This window comes from Pseudophryne corroboree, chromosome 6, assembly GCF_028390025.1.
Source record: "Pseudophryne corroboree isolate aPseCor3 chromosome 6, aPseCor3.hap2, whole genome shotgun sequence".
Lineage (NCBI taxonomy): Eukaryota > Metazoa > Chordata > Amphibia > Anura > Myobatrachidae > Pseudophryne > Pseudophryne corroboree.
Genome location: NC_086449.1, coordinates 497,136,572 through 497,152,698, shown reverse-complemented (window position 1 = coordinate 497,152,698; position 16,127 = coordinate 497,136,572).

The window sequence follows — 16,127 nt, the reverse complement described above, 5'->3', positions numbered from 1 at the left end:
TGTCGGATTCGGGTGTGTTTTGGATTCGGGTGTTTTTTTCAAAAAACCCTAAAAAACAGCTTAAATCATAGAATTTGGGGGTCATTTTGATCCCATAGTATTATTAACCTCAATAACCATAATTTCCACTCATTTTCAGTCTATTCTGAACACCTCACAATATTATTTTTAGTCCTAAAATTTGCACTGAGGTCGCTGGATGGCTAAGCTAAGCGACCCAAGTGGCCGACACAAACACCTGGCCCATCTAGGAGTGGCACTGCAGTGTCAGACAGGATGGCCCTTCAAAAAAATACTCCCCAAACAGCACATGATGCAAAGAAAACAAAGAGGCGCAATGAGGTAGCTGTGTGACTAAGCTAAGCGACCCTAGTGGCCGACACAAACACCTGGCCCATCTAGGAGTGGCACTGCAGTGTCACGCAGGATGGCCCTTCAAAAAAATACTCCCCAAACAGCACATGATGCAAAGAAAAAAAGAGGCGCAATGAGGTAGCTGTGTGACTAAGATAAGCGACCCAAGTGGCCGACACAAACATCTGGCCCATCTAGGAGTGGCACTGCAGTGTCACGCAGGATGGCCCTTCAAAAAAATACTCCCCAAACAGCACATGATGCAAAGAAAAATGAAAGAAAAAAGAGGTGCAAGATGGAATTGTCCTTGGGCCCTCCCACCCACCCTTATGTTGTATAAACAGGACATGCACACTTTAACGAACCCATAATTTCAGTGACAGGGTCTGCCACACGACTGTGACTGAAATGACTGGTTGGTTTGGGCCCCCACCAAAAAAGAAGCAATCAATCTCTCCTTGCACAAACTGGCTCTACAGAGGCAAGATGTCCACCTCCTCCTCATCGTCCGATTCATCACCCCTTTCACTGTGTACATCCCCCTCCTCACAGATTATTAATTCGTCCCCACTGGAATCCACGATCTCAGGTCCCCGTGTACTTTCTGGAGGCAATTGCTGCTGGTGAATGTCTCCACGGAGGAATTGATTATAATTCATTTTAATGAACATCATCTTCTCCACATTTTCTGGAAGTAACCTCGTACGCCGATTGCTGACAAAGTGAGCGGCTGCACTAAACACTCTTTCGGAGTACACACTGGAGGGAGGGCAACTTAGGTAGAATAAAGCCAGTTTCTGCAAGGGCCTCCAAATTGCCTCTTTTTCCTGCCAGTATACGTACGGACTGTCTGACGTGCCTACTTGGATGCGGTCACTCATATAATCCTCCACCATTCTTTCAATGGTGAGAGAATCATATGCAGTGACAGTAGACGACATGTCAGTAATCGTTGGCAGGTCCTTCAGTCCGGGCCAGATGTCAGCACTCGCTCCAGACTGCCCTGCATCACCGCCAGCGGGTGGGCTCGGAATTCTTAGCCTTTTCCTCGCACCCCCAGTTGCGGGAGAATGTGAAGGAGGAGCTGTTGACGGGTCACGTTCCGCTTGACTTGACAATTTTCTCACCAGCAGGTCTTTGAACCCCTGCAGACTTGTGTCTGCCGGAAAGAGAGATACAACGTAGGTTTTAAATCTATGATCGAGCACGGTGGTGCTCTGATTTCAACAGATTGATCACCCGTGAATCCTGGTTAAGCGAATTAAGGGCTCCATCCACAAGTCCCACATGCCTAGCGGAATCGCTCTGTTTCAGCTCCTCCTTCAATGTCTCCAGCTTCTTCTGCAAAAGCCTGATGAGGGGAATGACCTGACTCAGGCTGGCAGTGTCTGAACTGACTTCACGTGTGGCAAGTTCAAAGGGTTGCAGAACCTTGCACAACGTTGAAATCATTCTCCACTGCGCTTGAGACAGGTGCATTCCACCTCCTTTGCCTATATCGTGGTCAGATGTATAGGCTTGAATGGCCTTTTGCTGCTCCTCCATCCTCTGAAGCATATAGAGGGTTGAATTCCACCTCGTTACCACCTCCTGCTTCAGATGATGGCAGGGCAGGTTCAGGTGTGTTTGGTGGTGCTCCAGTCTTCTGTACGCGGTGCCTGAACGCCGAAAGTGGCCCGCAATTCTTCGGGCCACCGACAGCATCTCTTGCACGCCCCTGTCATTTTTTAAATAATTCTGCACCACCAAATTCAAGGTATGTGCAAAACATGGGACGTGCTGGAATTTGCCCAGATGTAATGCACGCACAATATTGCTGACGTTGTCCGATGTCACAAATCCCCAGGAGAGTCCAATTGGGGTAAGCCATTCTGCGATGATCTTCCTCAGTTGCCGTAAGAGGTTTTCAGCTGTGTGCGTATTCTGGAAAGCGGTGATACAAAGCGTAGCCTGCCTAGGAACGATTTGGCGTTTGCGAGATGCTGCTACTGGTGCCGCCGCTGCTGTTCTTGCAGCGGGAGGCAATACATCTACCCAGTGGGCTGTCACAGTCATATAGTCCTGAGTCTGCCCTGCTCCACTTGTCCACATGTCCGTGGTTAAGTGGACATTGGGTACAACTGCATTTTTTAGGACACTGGTGAGTCTTTTTCTGAGGTCTGTGTACATTTTCGGTATCGCCTGCCTAGAGAAATGGAACCTAGATGGTATTTGGTACCGGGGACACAGTACCTCAATCAAGTCTATAGTTGGCTCTGAATTAACGATGGATACCGGAACCACGTTTCTCACCGCCCAGGCTGCCAAGGCCTCAGTTATCCGCTTTGCAGCAGGATGACTGCTGTGATATTTCATCTTCCTCGCAAAGGACTGTTGGACAGTCAATTGCTTACTGGAAGTAGTACAAGTGGTCTTCCGACTTCCCCTCTGGGATGATGATCGACTCCCAGCAGCAACAACAGCAGCGCCAGCAGCAGTAGGCGTTACACTCAAGGATGCATCGGAGAAATCCCAGGCAGGAGAGGACTCGTCAGACTTGCCAGTGACATGGCCTGCAGGACTATTGGCTTTCCTGGGTAAGGAGGAAATTGACACTGAGGGAGTTGGTGGTGTGGTTTGCAGGAGCTTGGTTACAAGAGGAAGGGATTTACTGGTCAGTGGACTGTTTCCGCTGTCGCCCAAAGTTTTTGAACTTGTCACTGACTTATGATGAATGCGCTGCAGGTGACGTATAAGGGAGGATGATCCGAGGTGGTTAACGTCCTTACCCCTACTTATTACAGCTTGACAAAGGCAACACACGGCTTGACACCTGTTGTCCGCATTTGTGTGGAAATAATTCCACACCGAAGAGCTGATTTTTTTTGTATTTTGACCAGGCATGTCAATGGCCATATTCCTCCCACGGACAACAGGCGTCTCCCCGGGTGCCTGACTTAAACAAACCACCTCACCATCAGAATCCTCCTTGTCAATTTCCTCCCCAGCGCCAGCAACACCCATATCCTCATCCTGGTGTACTTCAACACTGACATCTTCAATTTGACTATCAGGAACTGGACTGCGGGTGCTCCTTCCAGCACTTGCAGGGGGCGTGCAAATGGTGGAAGGCGCAAGCTCTTCACGTCCAGTGTTGGGAAGGTCAGGCATCGCAACCGACACAATTGGACTCTCCTTGGGGATTTGTGATTTCGAAGAACGCACAGTTCTTTGCTGTGCTTTTGCCAGCTTAAGTCTTTTCTTTTTTCTAGCGAGAGGATGAGTGCTTCCATCCTCATGTGAAGCTGAACCACTAGCCATGAACATAGGCCAGGGCCTCAGCCGTTCCTTGCCACTCCGTGTCGTAAATGGCATATTGGCAAGTTTACGCTTCTCCTCAGACGCTTTTAATTTTGATTTTTGGGTCATTTTACTGATCTTTTGTGTTTTGGATTTTACATGCTCTGTACTATGACATTGGGCATCGGCCTTGGCAGACAACGTTGATGGCATTTCATCGTCTCGGCCATGACTAGTGGCAGCAGCTTCAGCACAAGGTGGAAGTGGATCTTGATCTTTCCCTATTTTTTTAACCTCCACATTTTTGTTCTCCATATTTTAATGCGCACAACTAAAAGGCACCACAGGTATACAATGTAGATGGATGGATACTAGTATACTTATGGACGACGAGTGACGACACAGAGGTAGGTACAGCAGTGGCCTACCGTACTGCTATATACAGTATAATGGACCTGGTGGACACTGTCAGCAGACTGCGTTTATAGTATAAAGAAAAAAAGACACCACAGGTATACAATGTAGATGGATGGATACTTAGTATACTTATGGACGACGAGTGACGACACAGAGGTAGGTACAGCAGTGGCCTACCGTACTGCTATATACAGTATAATGGACCTGGTGGACACTGTCAGCAGACTGCGTTTATAGTATAAAGAAAAAAAGACACCACAGGTATACAATGTAGATGGATGGATACTTAGTATACTTATGGACGACGAGTGACGACACAGAGGTAGGTACAGCAGTGGCCTACCATACTGCTATATACAGTATAATGTACCTGGTGGACACTGTCAGCAGACTGCGTTTATAGTATAAAGAAAAAAAGACACCACAGGTATACAATGTAGATGGATGGATACTTAGTATACTTATGGACGACGAGTGACGACACAGAGGTAGATACAGCAGTGGCCTACCGTACTGCTATATACAGTATAATGGACCTGGTGGACACTGTCAGCAGACTGCGTTTATAGTATAAAGAAAAAAGGACACCACAGGTATACAATGTAGATGGATGGATACTTAGTATACTTATGGACGACGAGTGACGACACAGAGGTAGGTACAGCAGTGGCCTACCGTTCTGCTATATACAGTATAATGGACCTGGTGGACACTGTCAGCAGACTGCGTTTATAGTATAAAGAAAAAAAGACACCACAGGTATACAATGTAGATGGATGGATACTTAGTATACTTATGGACGACGAGTGACGACACAGAGGTAGGTACAGCAATGGCCTACCGTACTGCTATATAGTATATACAGTATAATGGACCTAGTGGACACTGTCAGCAGACTGCGTTTATAGTATAAAGAAAAAAAGACACCACAGGTATACAATGTAGATGGATGGATACTTAGTATACTTATGGACGACGAGTGACGACACAGAGGTAGGTACAGCAGTGGCCTACCGTACTGCTATATACAGTATAATGGACCTGGTGGACACTGTCAGCAGACTGCGTTTATACTTAGTATAAAGAAAAAAAGACACCACAGGTATACAATGTAGATGGATGGATACTTAGTATACTTATGGACGACGAGTGACGACACAGAGGTAGGTACAGCAGTGGCCTACCGTACTGCTATATACAGTATAATGGACCTGGTGGACACTGTCAGCAGACTGCGTTTATAGTATAAAGAAAAAAAGACACCACAGGTATACAATGTAGATGGATGGATACTTAGTATACTTATGGACGACGAGTGACGACACAGAGGTAGGTACAGCAGTGGCCTACCGTACTGCTATATAGTATATACAGTATAATGGACCTGGTGGACACTGTCAGCAGACTGCGTTTATAGTATAAAGAAAAAAAGACACCACAGGTATACAATGTAGATGGATGGATACTTAGTATACTTATGGACGACGAGTGACGACACAGAGGTAGGTACAGCAGTGGCCTACCGTACTGCTATATACAGTATAATGGACCTGGTGGACACTGTCAGCAGACTGCGTTTATACTTAGTATAAAGAAAAAAAGACACCACAGGTATACAATGTAGATGGATGGATACTTAGTATACTTATGGACGACGAGTGACGACACAGAGGTAGGTACAGCAGTGGCCTACCGTACTGCTATATACAGTATAATGGACCTGGTGGACACTGTCAGCAGACTGTGTTTATACTTAGTATAAAGAAAAAAAGACCACAGGTATACAATGTAGATGGATGGATACTTAGTATACTTATGGACGACGAGTGACGACACAGAGGTAGGTACAGCAGTGGCCTACCGTACTGCTATATACAGTATAATGGACCTGGTGGACACTGTCAGCAGACTGCGTTTATAGTATAAAAAAAAAAGACACCACAGGTATACAATGTAGATGGATGGATACTAGTATACTTATGGACGACGAGTGACGACACAGAGGTAGGTACAGCAGTGGCCTACCGTACTGCTATATACAGTATAATGGACCTGGTGGACACTGTCAGCAGACTGCGTTTATAGTATAAAAAAAATGACACCACAGGAGTGTTTTTCAGGCAGACAAACGTATACTGGTGGTCACTGTCAGCAAAACTGTGCACTGTACTCCTGCTATAGCTGCTCCCCAGTCCCCACAATTAAGCAGTGTGAGCACTCAGCACAGATATATCACGCAGCACTGCACACTGAGCACAGATATGGTATGGAGCGTTTTTTTCAGGCAGAGAACGGATAAAAAACTGGTGGTCACTATTAGCAAAACTCTGCACTCTACTCCTCCTAACAGCTGCTCCCCAATCCTCCCCACAATAAGCAAAGCAATCAGATCAACTGTGTAGTATATAACTAGTATATAAACGGAGAGGACGCCAGCCACGTCCTCTCCCTATCAATCTCAATGCACGTGTGGAAAATGGCGGCGACGCGCGGCTGCTTATATAGAATCCGAATCTCGCGAGAATCCGACAGCGGGATGATGACGTTCGGGCGCGCTCGGGTTAGCCGAGCAAGGCGGGAGGATCCGAGTCTGCTCGGACCCGTGTAAAAAAGGTAAAGCTCGGGTGGGTTCGGTTTCTCGGAAACCGAACCCGCTCATCACTAATAAATACACAGATTCAAACAGATGCACACCTGATCTTTGTACAATAGCCTGTGATTTCTCTTTACTATTACTTGTTTAATGTACAGTACTTAATGTTTGTGAAACAGATATACAATGTGAACAAATAAACCAATTCTAGGTACACTGAACACGTACTATAGACATGGTCACTCCCACCTCTGTGTATATTTGTTTTTATTGTATACTTGTCTTTATTTTCTGTTTAGATATTTTATCACGCTGAAAAGAAATCTTCAGTTCTCTGTATTGTTTGATTAACTTTGTAAATAATATCCACTGACTACATAAAACTATTTACATTTTACATTTAAGCCTGGTTAGTATAGGAATAAAAAATCATTTATATGGCAAAAACATCCAGAGCTTCTCCCTATTTAGCAAGCTCTGGCAAAGGCTTTCCACGGGAAAGCATGGGGAAACCTAATTAACTGGACAGCAGCATTACAAGGGAATGGTATCGGGATCCCGGCGCTTGGGATGCTGGCAGTCAGAATACTGACAGCACCATCCCAACGCTCAGGTTCCTGACACATACCAGTTAAGTATGCTATTCTTCTCCCCCTACCCCTCCCCAACATAACCAACTTCTCCCGCAGCCTAAGCCTACCCCTCCCCCCCATAGCCTAACCCTAACCATCCCCAGTGAAGCCTAACCCTCCCTTCCCACAGCCTAATCCTAACACCCCCCTACTCAGCCTAACCAACCCCGCCCCCCCCCCCCCCCCCCGCTGCCTAAACCCTAATACACCTCCCCCCGCAGCTTACCTCCGTAGAGTACTCACGAACACTAGGATCCTGTCAGGATCTCCATTACAAGCACCAGTCATTCTCCAGTATACTCCAGAGTTTTGACCATAAAAATTATTAGAATAATACAAAGAAGAGATTTATAACTTATAACATCATCTTTGTATTATTCTATAAAATACAATCATCTTTGTACTATTCTAATAATGTTGTAGTCATAGCTGTATGATTATAATCATTTGAATGTGTGTAAATCTGGCTTACCGCACATCACTGATTACAAGTTGTCCTTGTACTGCTTTCTCCATCTCATGATAGTGATAGCAGTAAGTGCTTCGGCCTTGTTTTACTATCTCCAGCTTAAACACTGGTTCACCCTGATGAATACTAGTTCCACTGTTTTTCAGACGACACCAATTAAAATATTGAGTAAATGATCTAAACCCTCCTCCCATGGTGCTATATCTTACTGGTATTCCCTATTGTCCCATGCAGATTTAACAACCAAATCCCCTGTTCAGCTTCAGTGGGAAATGGACCATCAACATTCTTTCACCCTTAAACAGTGGGAGACTATCCAACTCTCTTCCTTTTCCTTACTTAAGTGCACTAACCACACTGAAATGCATGTTAAACTTTTAAATAGACTATGGCCCTCATTCCGAGTTGGTCGGTCGCAAGGCGAATTTAGCAGAGTTGCTCACGCTAAGCCTACGCCTACTGGGAGTGAATCTTAGCTTCTTAAAATTGCGACCGATGTATTCGCAATATTGCGATTACTAACTACTTAGCAGTTTCAGAGTAGCTCCAGACTTACTCTGCCTGTGCGATCAGTTCAGTGCTTGTCGTTCCTGGTTGACGTCACAAACACACCCAGCGTTCGCCCAGGCACTCCCACCGTTTCCCCGGCCACTCCTGCGTTTTTTCCGGAAACGGTAGCGTTTTCAGCCACACGCCCCTGAAACGCCGTGTTTCCGCCCAGTAACACCCATTTCCTGTCAATCACATTACGATCGCCGGAGCGAAGAAAAAGCCGTGAGTAAAAATACTTTCTTCATAGTAAAGTTACTTGGCGCAGTCGCAGTGCGAACTTTGCGCATGCGTACTAAGCGGATTTTCACTGCGATGCGATGAAAAAGAACGAGCGAACAACTCGGAATGAGGGCCTATATCTGACCAATTATAGACTGCATAAGATATGGCCCACCGTCTCAAAACTTTGCTGGCGCCATTGCCACTCTCATGGCACTATCTTTTATATTATTTGGGACTGTCCTGTTTTTACGTCCTTTTTGGGAAGATGTGTTTACTTTTATACAACATGTTTTAGGCCTCACCCTACCTCTAGACCCCTCTCTTGCCCTTCTACGTTGGTATCCCATTTCTGTCCCTAAATTTGCCTGTTACAATATCCTTGGTTACATTTTGATATTTTTGATATTTGCTATGCTAGAGCTACTATACAGTAGGTCAACATTGGAAATCCTCCCCCCCCCCCCCCTCCCCCCTCCATTTACTATAATCATACACCTCAAACCCACGTAGTCCCGCTTCACCGTTTAGCCTAAACGAGCCTCCATTTGTACTGTAGATCCAAATGCCTAACTTACTCATTTTTCATCTGCTTACGGATTTAATGTTTGATGTTTATGGATGCCCTGTTGCGCCCCACCCCCCTCTTTTTCTTTCCTTATATTTACCCCTATGTTATTATCTTTCTCTTTTTTTTGTATCCCTATTAAAAAATGATGGGGATAGCAGCTCAGGATAGGAAATAATGCTTTTTTCTTAAAACAAAAAGTCTTAAGAATTTTTGTTTTTTTAAAGTCTATTTTCATATATTTTCTTTTTTCTTTTTACTGTAAAAATATCGTTTACAGACTTGGACATCCAGTCCACAGCACATGTGTGATCCATTAAAGCTGGATGATCCAAGCATATAGGTTTCCGAACTAGCTACCAAAGCAGTAAGGGGACTCTTACACAGCCAATCACCATCGCTAGGGAGCCGAGCATCACTCAACTGCTCAGCAATATTTATTCGTAAATTACACAAAAAAAGATTTCCTAGCTCTGTGATAAGTGGCAACATTATTAACAGTTTTATCCGCTCTTTGTAATTATGCCCTGTAGTGCACTTTAAAAAAGTAATAATATATGTAATATGTTATTTGTGAGTTAAAAACATTTTTTTAAGTGATAGCTTGAACTCAGGGGACCATTCTATTATTTTAGGGGCTGTCCGCATGAGTTATTTCTCAGAATGCAAATTAAAAACTCCAGAAAGAAAATAATAAAGTATAGAGAGCCTTTAATTTCTGTAACATGCCATCTTTGGTGTCCACAATGCAATGATACACTCGGCTCAAATGTTACTATGAGAAAATAATGCAGCTCTTACAAAATGTGGTTATCTTAAAGTTTCTGTTTTCTATAAATGGAACGGGAAATGGTGCTTTAGAATAGGAAATGATGAAAAGTGTTTTGTTCAAAGTGTTGTTATATTTCATTCATATTTTGGTTCAATTATTCGTTATGTGTGAAGTCAAATAAATGGCACAGTCTGGAATAAGTTCCCCAAATAACTGAGATTTTTTTCATATAAGTGAGATGGTTTATTGAATGGTTTAAAAACAAATTGACTCATGTCGACCTTTTGACCTGTCGACCTAGACCATGTCGACCTAAAGACCCTGTCGACCAAGTTACTGTCGACCAATAGTGGTCGACCTAGACACTGTCGACTTACTTACTATCTACCTTCCATACCACACCTCTGAGTGGCATACTGCTTGCAGATAGTACTTGCAAAGCTCATCATGTATTTTTTTAAATACTATTATGCAGACAGTGCACATTATTTGTTTATCAGGTCTAGGAACAAAACATAGACCTGGAGATTTGTTTTCTGTGTGATAAGATCTATAAGTAGCAAATAAGAACAAATGTACACTGTGGGGTGAGCTCAAGCCTATAGAACATGTATTGTAGTCCTGCAAATCTGTAATATTTATGTACAATACATATCTGTGTCACAAGTCTTAAACATTAATGAAACAAGTAATTTAAAGTGAAATCTGAACTAGGGGCCTGATTCAGACTTGGTCACTGCAGCGTATGCAGGCTGAACCCCTGTGCGGTGCGCACACAGTGAGATGTGACAGGCAGAGGTGGTCGCAGTGTGCGTCGGCAGCGTTTTCGCTGTACGGGCTATTTGCGGGCGGGGCACGGCAGCTGAATGATGTCACACGCAGCCACTGCGGCCAAAAACATGGTGGGCAGTCGCCTGCCTTTGCAGCTAGGCTGCGTAGGCAGGGAACCACTCGGCAGATGCAGTCAGAGTAGATGACTCACACTCTAGACCAGGGGTGGGGAATGTCCGGGATACTGTCATTAAGTCGAACACACTTAGGTCAAGTCATTAGGTCGACATGTACTAGGTCAACATGGAACAAGGTCGACATTTTGTTTTCAATTATATTTCTTTTTACTTTTTCATACTTTACGATCCACGTGGACTACGATTGGGAATAGTAACCTGTGCCGGTTGCAGTGGTAGCGGAGCAAGGCACCTTGCCTGAAGCATGGCGAGCGAAGCGAGCTATGCTTCAGGCAAGCACCCATCACTCACAATTTAGTGGGCGCAGGGCCTGCAGATCTTTTTATACGTGTCCCCAGGGCCATAGCTAGGTGTGTGCGGTAGGGGCACCGCACATAGCACTGCAGCATAGAGGGCGCTGTTGGTGGCACTTGTTAATTATCTGTTTTAATTACTTTCACTTGCAGATTCCCCCTTTTTGAAGACCAGCATCTCTTGATCGCCACTGTCCCCTACCCTGACCCCTTCTGTTGCTAATACCTATACAACATTGATGATCTCAACTTAAGATTTCTGTGTTATTTAGTTACATTGTCCTTTATTATATTTTAAGATGCTGACATACCCGGAATTCAAACCCATTGCCTGTGGCATTGCAGTCAGACAATCTATTCACTGAGCTATCTGCCCTTGCAAATAAAATTCTAAGCTAGAGAATTATAACTATTTGAAGCTTACCTTTTGAAAAAATGATCAGCATTGTGGCTGAGCAGAGCTATGTAGTGTGTGGCTGCAAGAAATTGGATGTGTGGCTACACACTACACAGATCTGCTCAATTGCAATGCTGATTATTTGTTTTACAGGGTAAGCTTCAAATAGTTAGAATTCTCTAGCTTAGAATTTTCTTTGCAATTTTCTTTGTAACTGAAAAACAACGAGCTCTCGAGTTAAGTGCATGAGTGTGGTATAAAGAGGATATGTCCAAATCCATTCTCTTGCAGTGGTCTATATAGGGCCAGTTCTACCATTAGGCAGCTTTAGGCGACTGCCTAGGGGCGCCGGATCCTGGAGAGTGCCACTAAATTCATCTAGCAAAAAACTGAAGGATGATTGTGTGTGCGGACTCCTCCTTACACTGCGCTGGGAAACACAGGCACTGGGGTACAATACAGTACATATGGAGGGGGGGGCATTAAATAACCTACAGATGGGGGATGGAACACAATAAGGAGCATAAAAATATATGTATATATGTACATAATACTGTATGTATGTATGTATGTATGTACGTACGTACGTATACCCATACAATTAAATATCCCACCAGACTAAATATACAGATGCAGTGTATACAGGATAGATGGATGGATGGATAGACAGATAGATAGATAAATTATCCCAGTACTCAGCAAAAAAAAAATTAATTGGCCTCAGTGTCCTATACAATTGGCAACATGCCAGCTAGCATGTATACAATACATAGGCAGAAAGAATGGTCATCACTCAAGGATTTCAACGTAAAAGTACTGTATATTGTGAACAAAGTCACGAAAATATACTTTCTGCTGTGGGGTACACTGGGCTCCACAAGGAATGACATAGGGGTATAGAGTAGGATCTTGATCTGAGGCACCAACAGGCTGAAAAGCTCTGACTGTTCCCAGAATGCATAGCGCCACCTCCTCAATAACCCCGCCTCCCTGCACAGGAGCTCAGTTTTGTAGCTGGTGCCGCAAATAGCAGGCACATAACAGAGGGGCTGCTCCAGGCAGCCCTAAGAAGAGCTTTTTTTGAAGAAAAAGTGAAGACTACAAGGGCAGCAGCGGTGTGTAAATGTCAGAAACATTCACTGCTGCAGCTCCAGCTCTCCCCAGCGGCGCTGTACACTCCCGAGCCCTGGTTGCCGGGTAACTACAGCTGGAGGCTCCGGTTTTCTTCATGGTCAGGCACACACAACGGGGGCTCTCCGGGATCGCGTGGCCACGCATCGGGAGGTGGTGAGTGGGTCCCGCTTGCGGGACCCGTACTTTATCGCGATCTGGCGCGGTTAGTGGGAGGCGGGCCGCGCACGCTGGCGGTGGACACTGTGGCAGTACAGGCGATCCCACTAGATCACCAGGGCATGGGTGCAGGTAGCCCACAGTACCTGGTGGTTTTGCCAGCAGAGGGATAAGGCTTAGACCTGAAGCCCCTCCCCCAGCCCCAGGGTGCCATTTCCCGCAAATGTGCCCGCCCTGGAGCTGCATATCTGTCTCTCCCTCACTCCCTGTCAGTGTCTGGGCGCCATTTCTCTCAGCTTCACTGTTCTTGGGACTGTTTGGGCAAATCCTCCTGTGTAAAGCCGCCTGGTTGTCAGTGCTGTGACTTTACATGACACTTAAGTATTCTACCTGCCTTTTAGACAGTGTTAGTTAAGAGAGTGCATTTAGTCAGGGTTTTCTAGTACAATTACCCTGTGATATACATCCACTTCTTACTGTGCAGTGTTATATCTATTGACTACATAGCTATATATAAACTAGTCCAGTGCAGTATTATTGTTAGTAATAACCTCTGCATTGTACAAACTGTGACTATCTGTGTGTGCATTAGCTAGCTGAGTGGTGTCCGTTTCGTGTCTTTCACTCGACTTGCTATCCCTATATTCTATAACCTGAGGGGGCTTGGTGCGTCAGGTTTTATATTTATATAGGATTTTCACAAAGATATACTTTCATACGTATTTTTCTCTGTGATTTTAGTCACCATATCTCTCCTTTATCTCTGCTAGTGCTGACTACACTGCGCAGGGGTTTTGGTAGGAGGTATTGTGCTGCTGACAACTGTACTGTGTTACCTGATACTGCAAGTAATATCATGTCTGCTTCTGAGGGTAATGGCTCTGGGGCTGAACACACTGCCGGTGTTGCTGAAATCACAGATCCCTATGAGGAGAATATAGCAGCTGTGGGCTCTGGTTCTGGGGGCTCCTTGCCCCCCAGTGGGACTGTGGCAATGGCGGTACATAATGACCCACCGTGGGCCGCTTTTTCCACGCTTCTACATACGCTAGTTCATAAACTAACACCCCCTATGGGACCCCATAAGCCGTATGTGGTCCCTGCAGCTAACCCGCTGTGGGCGGACGATTTATCTGCTCAATTGAAGAGGTTGAACCAGTCCCTGACTACTAAAAAGTCTGACCTTCGCTCGCCCAAGCCCAAGGGGTCCTCTAAGCGAGCTCATATCTCCTCACAATCCACTGCTGTCACTGACACCTCGTCTGATGAAGACGGCACTTACACTGACCCCACAGATTCTGACACAGATACTGCTGATGGGGAGGGTAGTTCACATGTGGATGTTCCTGATCTTTTGGAGGCTATTAAGTTGATTTTACAGATTACGGATGATTCCGAGCCATCCGTCCCTCCTAAGAAACCAGATGGGTTCAAGCGTCAGAAGGTGGTTAAACAAGTTTTACCTCACTCTGACCACCTAGTGGATATACGTCAGGACCCCTGGGAAAACCCGGGTAAGAAGTTTGTGCCTCAAAAGAAGATGCTGGCTCGCTATCCCCTCGCACCAGAGCTGTCTAAAAATTGGGAAACGCCTCCTCCAGTGGACTCACATGTGGCTAGGATGCTGGTTTCCTCAGCTCTACCTGTCACTACCGTCACGTCTCTAAAAGAACCTACGTATAAACGTGTGGAGGGTTGTCTGCAAGCGATTTACACCCTCACGGGTGCTGCACAAAGGCCCATTATTGCAGCAACATGGGCTGCAGAGGCTATTGAAGCATGGGCCTTGGAGTTAGAAGCTGAAATCTCTTCTGACCATGCTAGACAATGCTTGTCATATATTGTCACAGCTTCTCGCTATATTAAAGAGGCGGCTTCTGATGCCGGTATCCTAGCAGCCAAGGCCTCTACTACGTCAGTCCTGGCTCGCCGGATATTGTGGCTGAGATCCTGGTCTGTGGATCTGGACTCTAGAAAAACCCTGGAGGTACTCCCTTTCAAGGGAGATATTCTGTTTGGGGAGGACTTACAGTAAATAAGATTGTGGCTGACTTGGCTACTGCCAAAACTGCCTGTCTGCCAAGTACCGCTCCTTCTGTGTCGAAGGCTAAAGGTACTTCCTTTCGCCCTTCAGGTAAAGCAAAAGGTCAGGCGTACAACAAGAAGGCCCGCAGTTTCAAACCTGGTAAGCCAAAGCCCAAAAGAGCCTGGGCGGCCCATCAGCCAGCTTCCAAGACCGATAAGATTGTCGCATGACGGGGCGGGCCTCCCACTGGGGGATCCCAGGGTGGGGGACCGGCTTCTAGGGTATACCTAGGAATGGTTGAAGACCACTTCAGATGCCTGGGTACGGGAAGTCGTCACTCGAGGTTATGCTATAGCCTTCAAAAACCGACCCCCTCATCGAATTTGCCGAACAGACGTCCCGTTGGACCAGACAAAGGCAAACACTCTACATTCGGTGGTACAGACCCTCCTGGATACAGGAGTCGTAGTACAGGTGCCTCTTGCGCAGAGGGGCCGGGGGTACTATTCTCTGCTGTTTCTAGTCCCGAAACCGAATGGGTCCTTCCGGCCCATTCTCAACCTCAAGGCATTGAACAGGTTTGTGAAGATTTCTAAGTTCCGTATGGAAACCCTTCGCTCTATAGTTCTGGCCTTGGAACCTGGGGACTACATGGTCTTCCTGGACATACAGGATGCTTACCTGCATATTCCTATAGCAGAGTCACATCAGCAATACCTTAGGTTTGCGATTGGCAACCTTCATTACCAGTTTTGGGCGTTACCTTTTGGTTTAACTACGGCTCTGCGAGTCTTCACCAAAGTTATGGCGGTGGTGACGGTGGTACTCCGCCGTCAAGGGGTCAGGATACTGCCGTATCTGGAAAACTTATTAATCCTGGCAAATTCCCCAGAAATTCTCCTGCATCATCTGGATATGACTGTCCAGTTTCTACAAGCCCACGGGAGGCTCATCAACTGGAAGAAATCCTCCCTGGTCCCTGCTCAGAGCATGGTGCACCTGGGTGCGCTATTGGACACTCACAACCAGAGGTTGTTCTTGTCTCAGGAGAAAGTCCTGAAGCTTCAGGACAGGATTCGTTGCTTCCTTTCTCATCCGCAAGTGTCGATACATTCGGCTATGCAGGTGCTGGGCTTCATGGTATCAGCATTCGACACGGTGGAGTATGCTCAATTACATTCTCGCCCCCTCCAGAAGCTGATTCTAGCCAAGTGGGATGGCCTGCCTCACCAGATCAGGTCTCACCTGATCTTATTGACTCCGGAAGTCCGTCTGTCGCTGCTCTGGTGGCTCCAGGA